Raw genomic sequence first — 12,027 nt, 5'->3', positions numbered from 1 at the left:
ACAATAACTTTTCCCCTCTGCTCCGGATCCAGTGAGGCTGAGTGCAGGGTGCTGGTGAATGGCGGCCACTGTGCCCTGCTGCTCGCCAGAGGCACCTGCTTTCAGTTTCACCCTCGTCCTCAGTCCACTGTCAGCTGAAACCTTACCGATGATAATGGAATCGCCCACCGCCCTGGCCTGCACTGAATAGGCAATAGTAGGCCACTCACCTGCTGAGTTGCAGACGGGGGGGAGGGGGACTACCTCGGTCGGCCTTGCTTGGAATAAAATTAAATTATAGTGGCAGTGTGGCGACGGCGACCTGAGACCTCCTCACCTCCTCGTCCCTCGTGATGCCAAGTCACGCGCACTTGGGGGGGGGGCCAATGCGCATGCGGGATTCGGATTCCACCCGTAACAACATCGCAGACTGACTGCACCCCTCTAGTGACGACGTGACGTCACTGCCGAGGCGCGCAGACGCGGCGGAGGAGGAGACAGTGCGTGCTGCGCACAGGCACCTCCTGTGAATAGAACAAAGTTAGGTTGCGCGCATCGTCGTTGCGTTTCGGTTTCTAATCTGGACTGCTGGTTTCAATAACATTGTGCACGGACGGTTGCAGTGCACCACAGACAGTGACACACCGACCGGACCTGCCCTTTGGTGTCACCCCCCCCGTGAGGGTGTCACCCGGTGCGGTCCGCACCCCCGCACCCCCCTAGTGATGCCACTGCCACCCGGCCCACCCTCTAGAACCGGGCCTGAGTCCGAGGTGTGCAGCCAGGACAGGGGTTAAGCAGGGGGGCTTGGGGTGGAGGGGAGGGCTGTGCTGCAGTCCGAAGGGTGCAGCCAGGATAGGGGGTGCAAGCACGGGGTGTGGGGTGTGTTCAGGGCAGGAAGGCACTTCACACGTCCCTACAGGAGGCTGCACCACAGACCACAAGGAGGAAGGGGGTGGTTCAGAGGGAGGGAGCAGAGATGACAAGAGGAAGCAGGAGGTGGGGGCTTGGGGTAGAGGAAGTTACTGAGCACATGTTCTACAGGATTCTGCCAACCCCTTCGTGTCTTGAGAGGAGCTGCGCCACAGAGAACAGGGGGGGGGGGCACATTTATTGTGTAATCAGGGAGACAAAAGGCCCCCCCCCCCCCCCATCCATCCTGCAACCTCTCACCATCGCTTCGTGTGGGGGTGCTTGGAGGGTGTCCTGGGACTCCCCCGTCTGGCCACCCCCCTGGATGAAGCACGTCACTGCTAAAGACAGGGATGGGGGCGACTGCTTAAGCCCTGAATGTCAGACTCCGACAGGCGAGCTATTTTCAACCCCAACAAAGTGCTGTGTGAAGTGAGCGCGCCGTGTGATCTGCTGCAGGTGAGTTGTTTATGTGAAAGGCCTGTAGCTGGGGAAGGTACAGAGTGAGGGGGGTTTGTTCCTTTTTTTGTCATGTACTTAGTGTAATAAAAAGGGGGCGCTCCCAGAGGGTCTCAGGCCTGTGACCATTGAAACTGGGCTGTATGGCTATAAATGGGACGGCTGTTCCGGTGCTGCTGCCGGTCCTATCCCTCTGCCTCATCCATTCCTTCTCTCCCTCTCTGCCCTGTCCACCCTCCCTCTCTCCCCTGTCCACCCTCCCTCTCTCCCCCTGCCCTGTCCACCCTCCCTCTCTGCTGTGTCCACCCTCCTTCTCTGCCCTGTCCACACTCCCTCTCTGTCCTGTCCACACTCCCTCTCTGTCCTGTCCACACTCCCTCTCTGCCCTGGCCACCCTCCCTCTCTGCCCTGTCAACACTCCCTCTCTGCCCTGTCCACCCTCCTTCTCTCCCCTGTCAACACTCCCTCTCTGTCCTGTCCACACTCCCTCTCTGTCCTGTCCACCCTCCTTCTCTCCCCTGTCTATCCTGCTTCTCTGACCTGTCCACCCTCCTTCTCTTCATGCCCACCCTCCTTCTCTCCCCTCTGCCCTGTCCACCCTCCTTCTCTGCCCTGCCCACCACCTCTTTGCCCTCCGCCCTGTCCACTCTCCCTATCTGCCCTGTCCACCCTCCTCCTCTCCTTCTCTCCCTCTCTGCCCTGTCCACCCTCTTTCTCTCCCCTGTCCACCCTCCTTCTGTGTCCTCTGCCCTGTCCACCATCTTTCTCTGCCCTGTCCACCCTCCCACTCTCCCTTTGCCCTGTCCACCCTCCTTCTCTGCCCTGTCCACCCTCCCTCTCTCCCTCTGCCCTGTCCACCCTCCTTCTCTGCCCTGTCCACTCTCCCTCTGCTCTGTCCACCCTCATACTCTGCCCTGTCCACCCTCCTCTTCTTATGTGTGTGTGTGTGGGTGGGGAAGAAGTTACTGAGCACGTGTCTACAGGATGCTGCCAACCTCTTCCTGTCTTAAGAGGAGCTGCACCACAGAGCACAAGGGGGCGGGGGCACATGTATAGTGTAACCAGGCAGACAAAAGGCTCCACCTCGCCCCTTATCCCTCCATCCTGCAACCTCTCGCCACCGCTTCGGGTGGGGGTGCTTGGAGGGTGCCCACCTCCACGGGATGAATCATTTCCGACGTCACTGGTAATGCCAGGGGTGCGGGCGACCACACAAGCCTTGGACGGCAGACACAGACAGGCGAGTTATCTTCTCCCCGGAGTGCTGTGTGAAGTGAGCGCGCCCTGTGATCTGCGGCAGGTGAGTTGTCGTCGGCAGGTCCGGTTCTAGGGGGTGGGCCAGGCTCCCCCTGGGAAGCCCTGTGGCACCTTTACAAGTATAACAATGTATTTTTCTTGTTTTCTTACTGATGCACGCGGACTGAAGGCTCGGTTTTAGGCCAATTGTTTAACTTTCACCACAAACGCCAGTGCTTCGGGCTCCCTGAAGCGCCTGGCACAGGTGTGAGGTCAGTCGAGGCGCCTCTTTTTCATGCACATGTGATTCTCCCAACATGTCAAGAGCCTGCAGGCCCCATCACAGAACACCCAAGAGATAACATGTGGACGGAACTGAAGATGTGATGCTGCCCGCGGCACAAGCATTGTGCCCACCTATGAGGGTGGCCACCTTAGTGCACATTAGGCACGGCCACAAGTCTGGTGTTTCGGACCCCCGGGGTCTCCAAAGTCTGGCGCGGTACATGCGTCATTTCTGGCTCGTTTGCAGGGGAGGCAAGGTATTTATACCTGCCCCTCCGAGCTGGCCTGTCTTTCTGAGCATCGGGCCACGCTGTTTGGTATTTTATTGCATTTTTGACGTGGCAATGGGTATGGTCAGGAGCCTGGTTAGCTAAGGCAGACATTGAATCGGCCGTCCACTTGCTGCCTATCCACCTGGGCAGCCACCACTTGCTGGGTTTCAGGCTTGATGGAGAGTTCTACTACGACAGGTGCATGCCCATGGCCTGCAGGTTGGCACTCCAGAAGTTCCAAAGATGAACTGACCAACTAGGGCTTCTGCTAGCGGCAGGTAAAACTGAGGGCCCAGCGCAGGTCCTGACTTTCCTGGGAATCGAGCAGGACACCGTGGAGGGTGTGTCAAGACTCCCGGTGGGCAACGTGCTGACTCTTTATCAGGACATTCAGGCAACGCTGGCAAAAGATAAAGCAAGCCTGGGAGGGTTTTTGCCAGAAGGTTGGCTAGGGCCACGGCCAGCGCAAAAAAGAAACATCACCTGGTCAGACTGAACAAGGTACTCAAACAGGACCTCAGGATGTGGGCGGAATTCTTAGTCGACTTTAATGGCTTGTTTATCTGGAGAGCACCTGGGCAGGCAGCCCTAAACTGTGATTGTTCACAGACGCATCAGGCAGGGAAGGCTTCGGGGCAATCATGGGGAGCGAGTGGTGCGTGCAGAAATGGCCTAATGCGTGGCGTAAGATGATCACAGCCAAGGTCACTGCACTGGAACTGTCCCCTGTAGTGGCACCTCTACATCTATGCCAGAAGCTCTGGCATCGAGAAGGGTCTGGTTCTGGTCCGACAATATGGCAGTGGTTCAGGCTATAAACGCACAATCAGCTGGTGCTCTGCTTACTGAGAGAACTGGGCTTGCTTGCATAACAACGTGGAGTTTAGGGCTAGGAACATCAAGGGGTCAAGAATGTGGCAGCTGACGCTCTCTCGTTTTCAGTGGGTTCGTTTCCGGGAGGCGTGACAACGAGCGGAAGCAGAGATGACCCCATTCCTGACACATCTTTGGCACTTACTACAGTGGAACAGCAGTTAATGGAACTAGACAAACCCTCCCTAGCACAGGGGACCAGGAGACCGTACAAGTCCTACGTCTCCACTTTCTGCAAGGTGGTAGGGTCTTGGAGTGGGGATGCAGCCGCATTGGAACACAAAGTCCAACTATTTGTCTTGTGGGCCAAGTATCAGGGGCGAGAGCCACTCCTGGACCACAGGCCACCTAGCTGCTGTGAGCCACCATGCCAAAATCAGGGGGCAACAGGATCCTGCCAGGGCATTCCCCATCAGGGCAGCTCTTAGTGGATGGGGTAGAGGGGAGACTCTCGGTCGCCTATCGAGTTCTGCACGCTACAGGGTATGATAGACAAAGTGCACAGGGCTACATACTCGCTTTTTGAAGCTAACCTCTCTGCTGCAGCTTTTAGCTTGGCATTCTTTGGGGCATTCAGAATAGCGAGTTGGTGGCCAGGTCTAAGAATGATGAGTCTGGGCTATAGGCAGACAGGACATCCAGATCACAGGTGACTCCTTAAGAATACTGGTAAAAAGATCTAAAACTGACCAAGCAGGGCTGGGGAAGGTTATTTTGCTACAACTCCTGGGGAACAAGAGGTACTGCCCCGTGGGTCTGGTCGCCGAGTACTTAGCCCTTCGCCCCAACAAGAGAGGCTACCTGTTAATACACGCCAATCACAAGCCTCTCACCAAATTCCAAGTCGAGCAGGTCATGAGGGCTTGCTTGGAGTGGTCAGGGAACCATGGGCCGGGAAGGCGTTTTTCCAGCCATCCTTTCCGGATAGGAGTGGCCACTTCAGCTTTTAAGATGGGATTGCCACCTGATTTCATCAAGAAAGTGGGACGGAGGAGTCAGGGCTACAAGAGATACATTCACCCATAAAGGTTGCAAAGGAGAAAAAGGGGCGCGCTATGTAGATCAGTGTGTCTAGAGAAGTTAGATGAGCTTGCAGTGATAGTAGCAGTCACAGAGTTTAGTCGGATTTATAGAGTTTTGTCATTGATTTTGTGTTATTTGATTTCCCACGTGTGTATTGTGAATGTTAGTTAAATGGTGTTTGCAACTTCGCATTTCTTTGTTTCGCCAGGAGCCAAGGTGTGGGTGATCGGCCATAAAGGCATCGCTAGGGTGGCGCAATGGGCAGAAAGCAGGAGTTGGAAGCATGGGTTCTCCCTCACTCAGATAGTCTGCCTGGGGTTCCCGGGTCTACGATGGCAAAGCATGCTCAAGAAGCTGTAGCATGGACTTACAGGCCGCGCACCCCCTCCCGACATTTTGGTCATTCACCTTGGGGGCAACAATCTGACGTGCATAGGTAGAAGGGCGCTTTTACAGGCTATGAAGGTCACAATGAGTGAGATTAGTAATCACATGGGACGATGTGAGTTATGGTGGTCGGAGATCACCCCGAGGAGGGTCTGGCATGGGGCCAGGTCAGGGGAGGCCATCAAACTTTCTCGTAGAAGGGTAAACAGTGCCATGTGCAAGTTCACGTAGCAGACAGGTTTTGGCTTCATTAGACATGGACTTCTACATGCCAACGCCACAGGGTATTTAGATGTTGATGGTGTCCACCTGTCCCAGGTAGGCATAGACTTGTTCTTGTTGGACTTGGGCGAAGCCTTAGAGACTGCGGATTGTAAGTAAGAAAGTTGCCTGCCTTGGTGGGGGGGCTCAAGATGTGACGGCGGCCACATCCAGAGCTAAGGCGGAGTTACAGGGCGATCCAACCAATCAATCAATCAAGACATTTGTAAAGCGTGCAACTCACCCGCAAGGGTCTCAAGGAGCTGGGGGGGTGCTACTACTGCTCGAACAGTCTGGTCTTGATTAGCCTCCTGAAGGTTAGTAGGTCTTTGGTCTGCTGTAGGAGGATGGGGAGGGTGTTCCAGGACTTGGCGGCGAGGTAGGAGAACGATCTGCTGCCGGTGGTCGCTCTTCGGATGCGGGGGACGGTGACGAGGTCGGCGGAGTGCAGCTGGCGGTTCGGGGTGTAGAAGGTGAGTCGTTTGTTGAGGTATGCTGGTCCGGTTTTGTGGAGTGCCTTGTGTGCGTGGGTGAGGAGCGTGAAGGTGAGCCTCTTGTTGACGGGAAGCCAGTGCAGGTCTCTCAGGTGGGGTGTGATGTGGCTGAGGTGAGGGATGTCAAGGATCAGGCATGCAGAGGTGTTCTGTATGTGTTGCAGCCGTTTCAGCAGTTTGACCAGGGCTCCTGCATAGAGGGTGTTTCCGTAGTCTAGTCTGCTGCTGACAAGGGCCTGGGTAACCATTCTTCTGGTGATGGTGGGGATCCACCTGTAGATCTTTCGGAGCATGCGGAAGGTGTTGAAACAGGAGAATGAGATGGCGTTGACTTGCTTGGTTCTGGAGAGTGTTGAGTCGAGGATGAATCCCAGGTTGCGTGCGTGCTGCTTCCAGGGCCGTCGGCCACCAGGAGTCATCCCAGGCTCATAGCGGTGGAGCCGAGGATGAGGACCTCCGTCGCGTTCGAGTTCAGCTTCAGACGGCTGTTCTTCATCCATTCGGCGACGGCTTTCATTCCTTCGTGGAGGTTGGTTTTGGCGGTGAGAGGGTCCTTAGTGAGGCAGAGGATCAGTTGTGTGTAGTCGGCGTAGGAGATGATGTTGAGGTCGTGCAGTCTGGCGACGTGGGCGAGTGGGGCCATGAAGATGTTGAACAACGTCGGGCTGAGGGAAGATCCTTGGGGTACGCCACAGATGATCTTGGAGGCTTCAGATCGGAAGGGGGGGAGGTGGATGCTCTGTGTTCTGCTGGAGAGGAAGGAGGTGGTCCAGTCTAGTGCTTTGCCTCAGATTCCTGCGTCGTGGAGGAGAGTGCGTAGGGTGTGGTGGCAGACCACGTCGAACGCGGCTGATAGGTCCAGGAGGATGAGGGCCGCGGTCTTGCCGTTGTCCAGCAGGGCCCTGATGTCATCGGTGGTGGCGATGAGGGCCGTTTCGGTGCTGTGGTTGCTGCAGAACCCGGACTGGGACAGGTCCAGGATGTTGTTCTCCTCGAGGTAGCGGGTCAGCTGTCTGTTGACAGTTTTCTCGATGACCTTCGCCGGTAACGGGAGCAGGCAGATGGGATGGAAGATCTTGAGGTCCCTCGGGGTCTGCCTTGAGTTTTTTGAGCAGGGCATTGATCTCAGCGTGCTTCTAGCTCTCCAGGAAGGTCACGGTCTCGAAGGAGATATTGATGGCCTTGTGGAGATGGGGTGCGATGGTTGTGCTTCGGTTTTTTGAAGATGTGGTGAGGGCACGGGTCTGACGGGGAGCCGGAGTGGATGGTGCTCATGACTTTGATGGTGTCGTTGTCTTTGATGTTGGTCCAGGTGAGTAGGGGGTCGCCGTGGGTGGTGGCCGTGGGGTCTGAGGTGTCGTTGGCTGCCGTTGTGGACTGGTGGTCTAAGCTGTCGTGGATGTCTGTGATCTTGCGGTGGAAGAAGGTGGCCAGGGAGTTGCACAGCTCTTGCAAGGGTGGGATGTCATTGGTGTTGGAGCTGGGGTTGGAGAGTTCCTTTACAATGTTGAAGAGCTCTTTACTGTTGTGTGCGTTTGCGAGAAGGTGGCCTAATATATGCTGCCTACTAGTTCTAGTGGGCACCTTGTATCAGTCCAAACAACCCCTTATGGTGATAGGTTAAAGGCAACCTTTATTGAAAGCTATCCTAGTGGTAGCTATGGAGAACAGCCTTCAGGCTAAGTCTTGAGGGAATGTAAAGCAGCTTGTTTTACCAGTCTATAATCTCTTGAATGATCAAATGAAAGGACAACCAAACCAGGTATATATTCAAAATATATGTATTTAGGTTAACACACACCCCTCTAGTCTCTTTATGAGACTGGAGTTCGAAGTACTTAGGTTACAAGTGATCTAGCATCAGTAAAAGCCTAGGGGCATACCAAACCATATACCAAAAAAGTGGTTTAAGGACCACGTCTGGAATAGGCACTAGGCCTATTGCCTCTAGAATCGCTGGGACCCCAAGGAAATACCCAAGGTAGTGACACCGGGGACCCACGGGATCTGTATGCAGTGTGAAAACACAACCCCGGGTTCCTATTATCTTCTATGGGCCATGTCGCGGTTGGAATTTTAAAGATTAGGGACACTTCTAATCGAGTCTGGACCAAACCCGTTTGGACTTCAGCAATTCTAGGGCTAGCACCCACAGGAGCACCGGAGTACTCGAGTTACCTCACCCAGGGAAGCCGGGTGCATAGGTATCTTTTGGTGTCGGGTCGCGTCGTCGATTTCAATGGAACCCTGCAAAGAACTGCTGCTGCTGTGAAGAGGAGAAGTGTCTGAAGAGATCCAAGCCTGGATCTAGGATGTAAGGAACCTGAAAGCAGAGGGGACAGAGTCTGGGTCACTAGCCAGTGACCTAGGGCAGGATGGACCAAAGCCCACAGATGTCGGGTGCTTCAGGTGAGTGGATGGGTGTCTTGACTCTTCATCCACGAGGTCCAGGAGGTATCAACGAAGTCCACGAGCCGGATTCGAGCTGTCCCACGAAGTCTGTCGAGTGCTGCGGTGTCGTTGACTGGAATCGACCCAACAAGCCTTGGCAACGGCAAGTCACTGGAAATCAGAGAAAGGACTGCGGTGCAGACCAGCAAGGTCTGATGGACTCACCCAGCGAGGGTAAGTTAGGGCACATCTGGAGCAACCAGGAAAGCCCAAGCAAAAGAGGAGTTGCCATTGCGGGGACCTGCTAGCCAACAGGCTAGTGATCGCGAAGGAGCCTCGAGCGGTCACACTTGAAGCTGGCCCACGGGTCACTCGTGGAGTGGAGGCCAGCAATCTTTGCTGCAGGAAATGCTCAAGGCTGGGGCTACTCGGAGCACAAAGCACAACTTCGAGGAGGACCAGGAAGATAGAGTTGCTGCAAAAGTTCACGGTGTCCAGGGGTCACAGTTCCACGTCACCCACAATAGCCAAGGGCCTCAGCTTTGCTGTGGACTCAGGGTAGCCTCGGCGAAGTCTGATAATCCACCTCTGGGGATGCAGAGACTTTGGTGTCTGGCGGGAGCTTCAGAATTGCAGACTGGTCAGTTGCTTCTTTGGTGCCTGCCAAGCAGGGGAGTCACTCCTTGACCCCAAGGGAGATCTCTTCAGTCTCCTAGTCAGGATAGAATGTCGAAGGTCCAGGATGTACGTTGCAGAGTTTCGTCCAGGGTAATCTAAAGTCCTAGGGACTGGATTCCTATACTTATAGTGAGTTTAGGGGATGGACTAACTTTAAGGCCCCACCTATGGGTAGGCCAGGAAAGAGGGGTGGTTACACCCATTTCCTTTGTCCAGTTTCACACCAGAGCAGGGGCAGGTAGCCCCTACAACCGATTTGAACTGGAGTATGCACAGGGACACCAAGTGTGCCCCCAGTGCAGGACTTCAAAGCACCAGAGAGTGCTCCCGCCCAGCCCCAATACACATCAGCCTGTCTGGGGAGGTGGTCACACCTCCCCTTGACAGAAAACCTATTGTCCAGGCCTCCCCTGCCAGAGTTTCAGTCAGCAGCAGGAGGCCAGACCTGTGTCTGTGGCAGAGGCATCCATTTTTTGATGCGAGGGCTCAGGAGAGTCCTACAGGGTTTAGCCAGTGTGAACATGTCTCTCCCTCTAGAAGGGTGGAATGCTACCCCCGCCGCCAGATAGAAAACCCCTGAAGAAGGGCTTTTAAGTAGCCCGAAATGCATTGGCTCATATAAGATTTGCAACTGAGAATGTTTTATATCTTTCGGCGTGCCCGTGAAAAGGCTTGGATTGGCATACCCGTGGCATGAGAAGCAGTTAAAGATATAAGTGTCTCACGTGTGAAAAGATCTAAGGAAATAAAATAATGAATATAAAAATCTTGGATTATATGGATTAATTATCACTAAAATCGTCATTAAAGGAAAAAGTAAAAAAAGCGTGGAAATCACGACACGAGCTGTGCGCCTGGCTAAGGAGTGAAACTTCGCTCAATTTTTGACGATGTATCACAGAGCAGCCATAAGGAAGCATTTCCGAAATCTGCAGAGGGGCTCAGCTCATGCTTGGGAACCCTCTCACATAAAACCAAGCACTCTGCCTTCAGGATTGTCAAGGCCTGCCATAGGAGTGGCTTATAGGTTTCTATGTGTCTGTACAGGGTAGTGATACAGGTAGCTTATACCACAGTAAGGGGTGCACGCACACCCTTACCCAGGCTGCAGTAGCAGACGTGTGGTGTCATTTTTGAGTGCTTCCCTGGGGTGGCATAATACATGCTGCAGCCCCTGGTAGGCCTCTGTGGTACCTATGCCCTAGGTACATAGTATACCATATACTAGGGGCTTATAAGGCACTCCAGAATGCAATTAGATATGTACCTAATGTACATGGAAACCATTTTAGAGAGGAAGCAGCTAGGCTGTGGTCCTGATTAGCAGAGCCACAGCCAGACTAAGGTCGAAAAACAGTGAAACACCAGCAAAAAGTGGGGGTACTCATGTGAAGCAGATCCTACTCTCCTACAGCGTTGTTGTCGAGGCGGTCCTTAAAGGAGTTTTTTTTGGTGGATCTGAAAAGGTGATGGTGTTGGCGCATGGAGTTCTTGTGGGCTGCTTGGTTCTCCGGTGTCTATTCATGGCGCCATATCTTCTCCAGTATTCAGCAGTTTTGCTTGGAGGTCTGGATGTCCGTGGTGAACCAGCTGACATTCTTGTTGGTGCGTCTGTTGAAGGGATTCTTGATCGGGGCGACGGTGTTTGCGCAGTCGTTGATCCAGCGTCTGAGGTTGCTGGCGACGGCGTCGGGGTCGGTGGGGTCTGTGGGTGGGCTTCGGGCGAGGGCGGTGTGTAGCTGGTCTTCGGTGATTTTACTTCAGCAGCGGCGGGGGATCTGTTGGGTGTGGTGGTGCGTGGTGGGCTTCCGGAAGGTGAAGTGGATGCAGCGATGATCGGTCCAGTGGAGTTCAGTGGTGTGGCTGAAGGAGACGTGGGAGCTTGCGGAGAAGATGGGATCAAGCATGTGGCCGGCAGAGTGGGTGGGCATTGTCACAAGCTGTCTGAGTCTGAGGTTGGCGAGGTTGTCTATCAGGGTGGTGGAGTTGGTGTTGTTGTTGTTCTAGAGGTGGAAGTTCAAGTCCCCAAGGAGGATGTAGTCCGTGGACACAAGGGCGTGCGTGCTGACGAAGTGGAGTCACTGAACTGTGACCAGGGTCCGGGGGGCCTGTAGATCAGAGTCCCTCTGAGGGTGGTGTTGAGATCAGTGTGGATCTGGAAGTGCAGGTGTTCGGCGGTGTTGAGGGTGTCGTCGGAGTTGGTCGAGACCTTGAGAGTGGACTTGTGGACGATGGCGATTCCACCTCCTACTCCGTTGGTGCGGTCTCTGCGGGTGATCTTGTAGCCGTCCAGGATGGCTATGGCGATGTCGGGTGCCGAGGAGTCGTTCATCCAGGTCTCTATCAGGAAGGCAATGTCCGGGGACGACATGTCGAGCAGGTCCCAGAGTTCGACGGTGTGTTTGCGTGTGGAGAGGGTGTTTGGGAGTATGCATCTGAGGTGATTGCGCCCTGTCCTGGTGGGTGGGTTTGCGGGTCTGCTGCTGGTGAAGCTGCAGTTCCGGCCGGAGAAGGGTCCTTGGGTGTGCTTCGGGGCGGCCTGGAAGCAGGTGTATGCTCATCCGGTGTTGAGTGCGTGGAGGGTGCTGGCATCGTAGCGGAGCCAGGTGTCATGGCGTTTGTGGGGGCCAGGGGCTGGGCACGGTCCAGGCACGGATGGGGCGCAGACGGGCTTGCCTTAGGCGCGCCTTTGGCGTGCCAGCCTCACGCGGCCACACAGCGGCTGCCATAAGAAGGGGAAGTGGGAGGGAGGAGCAGCTGGGAGGAGGAAGCGGACG

General features: G+C 54.9%; 1 protein-coding gene across 6 annotated transcripts in view; it reads left to right on the top strand.

The window, feature by feature from the left end:
• Positions 1-1,026: 1,026 nt before the first annotated feature.
• LOC146822404 (uncharacterized) overlaps positions 1,027-12,027 on the top strand; it is a 251,096-nt gene continuing 240,095 nt past the window's right edge. For 5 of the 6 annotated variants that reach the window (XR_014963286.1, XR_014963284.1, XR_014963285.1 and 2 more), the window contains exon 1: positions 1,027-1,350. The gene's annotated coding sequence lies outside the window, so the exon portion shown is untranslated. Of the gene's footprint in view, positions 1,351-2,468; positions 2,651-12,027 lie in introns of those variants that run through there. The other variant, XR_014963288.1, reaches the window with a different exon arrangement.

Source organism: Triturus cristatus, chromosome 6 (assembly GCF_964204655.1).
Source record: "Triturus cristatus chromosome 6, aTriCri1.1, whole genome shotgun sequence".
In the NCBI taxonomy this organism is placed as follows: domain Eukaryota; kingdom Metazoa; phylum Chordata; class Amphibia; order Caudata; family Salamandridae; genus Triturus; species Triturus cristatus.
The sequence above is the reverse complement of the archived record's forward strand: the minus strand, read 5'-3'. Positions and strand labels throughout refer to the sequence as shown.